Below are 6,625 nucleotides of genomic sequence, written 5' to 3' on the forward strand. Positions count from 1 at the left end.
AAAAAAAATGAAAAACGAAAACAATTAAAATGTAACAACGAAATCAATTAATAAAATGAAAACAAAAAAAAATATTGTAATGAAATCAAAAACGAAAACGAAAATAAATTATAATATTATACTATTATTATTTATTACGAAAAAAAATATATCTGTTATCAAAAAGTTAATAATTCTGATAACTAATAGGTAATTGTTAAGAAATAAAATATATTAATAGCATAGCGCAATAATTAATTATAGTCCACATGGCACATACACATTGCTGTGGTGACGGTAAAATTATATTACCTTTCACGACGACGGTCATGGATCATAGTGTAATCTATAACATAGATGCCACTTCAATTATTATATGATTATATTATTATCTATTGATTTTAGCAGTTGATTAGAAATTGATTTTGTTTTATAATTTATTATACCTATTCGTACACATTATCCTATTGGCTATTATAGTTAATTGTAATAATCAGGGCCGTCCAAAGGTTTTTCGGGGTCTGGGACAAATTAATTTGGGGGCCCTCCAGCGACCTTAATAATAAGATATGATTAACAAAATACTCAATGATAATAAAAAAATTCTTGCAAACGTATTTTTCCAAACCTTAACCAATCAAGCTTATTTAACTGCATGTGCTGCATTACACACTTAATTTTCAATAAATTCTAAACAACGCATCACCATATATTATTCTAAAAAGTACAATTTATTCCTAAATAGTTATGTTTATTCAAGGAAAATATGAACTTGGATATTTATTGGTTTAAATAAATAGATAAGGTAAATTAAGAAAATTAAAAAAAAAATTATTTTATTAATTTATTATTGTATATAAGATATTAAAATGTATAGCAGAAAACTTTTTTTTTGCTTTTCAGCAAAGCTATCTATAACATCATCGTAATCTAAAAATCTTTGCTAACTTGTGTTCAATGGAGAGAAGTATTAATGATTTAGGCGGTTCTCTTCTGTAGTTGAATGTAAATAACTTTTTATTCATTTTAGTTTACTGAAAGATCTTTCTCCCGTGGACACAAACGTGGGAATGGTAAAAAGTATTCGAAGACAAATACATATTTGAGGTAGTATATTTTGAAGTCCTTTCTTATATATTTGATTAAGAATAGAAATTGATGCAATTTCGCTATCATTAAAAATAATTGTTGATACTTTGTGTATTTTGCAATAAATGCGTAGTTCCTCTTTTAATACACTAGCACACACGTTATTAGATTATAAACTTGAAATTATTTCAGCTTGAACTTTCAAAAATTCATCACATGGTTCTTCTGGAGGGCTGATAATTGAAGAAAATGTGTTTGATATTTTCTTCATACTTGCTTGAATACCATAAATATCAGATAAAAGCCTATCTAATGCTGTTACAAACACTTCAACTTTAAATTGTCTTGGCTGGGCAATGTATACTCTATAGTACACACATGACAAAATGTGTCAATTATTTTGTAATGGTATTACAATATAATGTAATATCACTAATAGAATTGTATATTATTATGTGAATGACACAAAGAAAATAATTTTTGTCTCAATAACAGTGGTAGCCGGTCGATCACAGCTCGTCATTATTAATTATTATACATCAAAACTTTAAGGGGGCCCCATAAAAAAAAATATTCCGGGGGCCTGGGGCACAATGTACCCGTTGCCCCTTCCTTCTGAACGGCCCTGAGGCCAACAATATAGTTTATTCGCTTTTTCAACCCGCGATAACCAATTAAATGTACTGTAATACTGATATTTAAATGTTCAAACGTAATTTTGACGTGGGTCTTCCTATCTCGATAATATTTCTTTTCTCGTCAAAATGTAGTGAATCGAAAGGCTTTAAAAATCATTTTTCAATTGCACACTCACATATTGTATTATTTGTGTTCATTATTGATATGTCACACACACAATATACAGTTAATACGCACGTTACAACTTATAATCAGGGGCGGCTCGTCAGAGAAGACTTTGAGACTGTGTCTCCCCTTAAAAAAAACTGCTACTTGTAAATAATTACTATTTAAAAATATATAGAAATATTTTTATTTTTATTGAAAATATGTTATAACGTTTTCTATAATTATTATTATAAATTTAAGGCCGCAATATATAAAACCCAAGGGTGTATCCAAGGGGGGTGGTCCGGACCTTTTGCACCTAGGTTAATCCGGCCCTGATAAGAACCATAGCGCGGAATGCGGTCATGGTGTTGCGGATTTATCAATCCTAATGTCCAATGAACTTGGAACGAAAGCCACTTAATATTTTACTATGAAATACAGTAGTCACTCGATAATTCGAAATTCGGGGGACCGAGTTAAAAATTCGATTTATAGAGGTTTTCGATTTACCGAGTGTTCGAATAATCGAAGGAAAAAAATTAATAAATAAAATACATTGTACGATATATACATATATATATATAACGTTTATTTTGACATTAACTTATCATAAATATAATTATGTACATTTTAAAATTTTTAATTGATATTTATTTATTACACATACATAGTATTATATTTTATATACATATTACATATTAAAGAAATCTGTTTTTTTTTTTTGTGAAAAATTGTTGGTCGCAATCTGGTCCATAACATTGTCTAACTTAATAATAGCATTAAAAATTGTATCGCATCTTTTTTCGTCCATTTCAGATTGTTCAAAAAATTGACGTAATCCTGACATAAACAATTTTGCTTCTTTTAACGATATGACAGGAACCTCCGCCTCCTCTTCCTCGTCATCATTGTCAGAATTGTGCTGATTGACTGAAGTGGATTGAATAATTTCCTCGTCAGTAAAAGTACCAGCAGTTGCGACATTATCGTCAAAGTGAACAAATTCTTCAAATGATACGGGAACTTCTAGTCTGTTCCATGTGCTAAGCAGAACTTCAACCTCCTCACTTTGAACAGGAATACCTTCACCAATTTTCTGTCCATCCTTAATAAAACCACAAGTTCTGAAGCAATTCACGATGGTTTGTGCACTAACATTTTCCCATGCTTTGAGTACCATTTTCATAGCAGTGAGTATAGAAATTTTACATGGAACATCACCCATGCACGCCAACACTTCTCGAACAATTTCCTTTCGATACATCATTTTAAAAATTTTTATTATTCCTTGGTCTAGTGGTTGGAAAGTTGATGTAGTGTTGGGAGGTAAAAAATTAATTTTTATATTTTCAAGATGAGGAATATTATTGTGTGAAATTCGAATTATAGAGATTCGTGAAAAAAAAATTCGAATTGTAGAGTGTGCCTCACCGACAGACATTTCGAATTATCGAGGGGACCGGAATACATGTATTTTTTTCTAATTATAGAGGTTTTCTCATGGGACTTAGCGTTTAGTTCGATTTATGGAGTTTTTCGAATTATCGAGGTTCGAATTATCGAGTGACTACTGTATACTAAATTAGTACAATACAATACAATGAGAATAATATCAGGTTGTGTTCGGTCAACGAAGGTGCAGTGGCTCCCGGTACTTTCAAACATAGCCCCACCAGAAATACGCAGATATGCAGCAACGAAAAAAATATTAGAACAAATTAAAAACTCGACACACCTCCCAGTTCATAACGACATATATGATGCGCCATTTAAACGATTGAAATCTAGACACCCTATTTGGTCTATCGAGAGTACAACAGATGTTCCGGAGGATTTGTGGAAGAAAATTTGGAGAGATGAAAACGTCGTAAATGGCCTCGTCAACGATCCAACCCAGAGAGTTCCAGGTTTTGAACTCCCACGTGCGATGTGGACCGCTCTAAACCGAATTAGAACAGAACAGGGAAAATTTCATTTCCTTTTACATAAACGGAAAATGGTAGATACACCACTCTGCGAGTGTGGGCAGGTCCAAACCATCAAACACGTTGCAGAGGTATGCCCTCTAACAAAGTATGAAGGAGGGATAGTAGGGCTTCACAAAGGAGATAGCGAGGCACAAGATTGGCTTAGTACCCTGAAAGTTCACCTTTAGAGCAAGAGATGAGTTGCAGTCACTCTATTGTATTTATATTTATTTTATAGTTTATAGTCTTTTCTTTCGTTTATAGTTTTATACATGTTTATTTAAAAGTTTTCACCAATTAATAATAATATGCCATACGAATTAAAAAAAAAAAAACTAAATTAGTACAATTGAAAAATGGTTTGTAAAAATATAACATTATTAGTATATAAAAAAAATTATTTTTTCAATTTGTGAAGTGTATATCGTGCATACGATACGCCCCTGGTATACTGTATAATCAGTGCCGCAACTTCACTAACTTGGGCCCGTGTGTAAATAAAATAAATACCCTCCCCCGCATCCGGACTCTGCAGAGAAACCGTACCGTATTTGTAACCAAGCTATTTTTAATTCCGATTAAACAGGCTGTAAAAAAAAACGTTGATGTACGATAATGTGTACAAAACAAAATCAATCATTTATTTTTCAATCTTCATAAGTAATTATTATTACAAAATGGTTTAATTCTCTTGCTTTCTACGTATTTTTAAAATATTACCATTGGGCCCTATTATAAGCTAGGGTCATGGGACCGTGTGTTTGACACACGCAACACACCCGGTTATTGCGGCACTGTGTACAATATCTACGATTTAATGTAAAATAATCAATGTAAATAAAAAATGTAGACATTTTTTACTCAAAAGAAATGTGAATATGTGGAATTATTGTAGAACATGCATAGAATACGCAAAAAAAATTAATATTGTAACTATGATGCCTATTACCTACTAACATTTATAGAATAAAACATGCAGATTCTAAAACTTCTAATTGTAATAAAAATATTTTATCAATTTAGTATTCACATACAAGTCACTAAAATTTAAAAAATGGGTAAACTTATTTGTATTCCACTATAGCGGGCACAGTGGCGGCTCGTGTGTATGTGCACAAGTGCATGTGCACTACCTACCGGGTGCGACTCGTTTGCGCACACATATTTTAGGTTTAAATAATAAAGGTACAACTCGTTTGAGCATATTTCCTTTCTTTTGCTTAATTTTAATTAATTAATAGACTGTATAAAATAATAATATATATGCATATTGTATATATATATATATATATATATATATATATATAAAAAAAAATATAAATTAAAATTTAACTATTTTGCATTTCTAAGTATTTATTATATAAAATAACATCGAGCGACCAGATATCGGCGAGAATAAGATATATATACAACAATATAATACAGATAAAAGTAATAATAACGTCAATGATTATACGCGTAAACAATACTGTCAATTATTAATTTAATATTACAAAAATTAAAATATTTTAAAAAACATGCATTGTAGGTTTAATAAATAATAATAGTAGTCTATTATAAAATTGTACTAATTTAGAATGGTGGCATTTAAGTCCAATTTTCTTTATATAAGTTAAACGATTAACAATATTATTTTTATATTCATTCCAAATGTTTTCCAACTGTATCTCCTTATTAATTATCTCTTTTCTTTTGAAATTTATGATTTTATTGTTTATCGAATTAATTTTTAAATCAGTGTCACTTTGAATTTCAATAATGACGTCGATTACTTGATGTATGTGCGGATGAGCAGTGTAAAACTGACTGTTATATTGTTTGTGATAACTCTCTGCACCATTAGTAGTCTTAGGATTATTAGTAGGTTTACAAGCCTATAATGTTGGAGGAAAATTGCTGTCCGATGCAATGTAATTTTCTAAAATATAATCAAAAAATATAGAAATATTACTAGACGTAGTACTTGGTGCTATCGACATAAGATCACAAAATCCATCAGAAACTTCGTCAGGAAGTAAATAACTTATTCCAAAAAAACATTTCATCCATTTGTCAACTTCTGAGTCGTTGTTTAAGTACTCGCTCGATAATAATTTATGTTGTTGAATATGTCTAAACCAATTTTGCCCTAAATGAAAGTTACAACACGTAATTTTGCAGTAAGGGAAAATTTGCAATACTGCATTATGCACAGATTTTTCAAAGTTGACATGAAAATAGCTTAAATTTATTATATTACCAGTAATTTGAATACATATATTTTGTAATGTTTTCCACATATTGATGTAAGTATCAGTATGTTTGTTACTTAAAAAACAAAACGCCACAGGAACATAAAAATTGTTTTTAAATACGTGAACAGTATAAAGTTGAACAAAATATTTCGGAGCAAATGTCCCATCCCCTAAAACGTGTTCTGCACTTTGTAGCAATTCTAAATTTTGTTTACATGTAAATATAAATATATTTTCATCATCACTAACGAAAGAAAATTTATTACCTTTGTAAGTAAGATTATGCTGATCATCAACTAATTGTTTTTTAGCATCTTCTAAAGATCTCGGTATGTTTGGAAAGGATTTTTTTCGTTTTTCATACATGGATCTTCGAATTAATTTCATATCGCTATATTGAAGATGTTCGAAGTTATCATTGTTTTTTCAATTCCCGGCGTATTAGTTTATTTGGTGTAATATGTAAATCCTCTTCAGCTCTACGTTTCGATTTGCTTCTTACTACTTCTCGATGAATTGTTCGGTCGTCGTACTCGTCATGGGTATGCGTGTTTGTCATTTTTAAAA

At 30.4% G+C, this 6,625-nt stretch overlaps 1 pseudogene; it reads right to left on the reverse strand.

The window, feature by feature from the left end:
• Positions 1-4,783: 4,783 nt before the first annotated feature.
• LOC112681096 lies at positions 4,784-6,164 on the reverse strand (annotated as a pseudogene).
• Between the last annotated feature and the right edge of the window lie 461 nt (positions 6,165-6,625).

The sequence above is a fragment of the Sipha flava genome, unplaced genomic scaffold (assembly GCF_003268045.1).
Source record: "Sipha flava isolate LNK unplaced genomic scaffold, YSA_version1 18541_pilon_pilon, whole genome shotgun sequence".
In the NCBI taxonomy this organism is placed as follows: domain Eukaryota; kingdom Metazoa; phylum Arthropoda; class Insecta; order Hemiptera; family Aphididae; genus Sipha; species Sipha flava.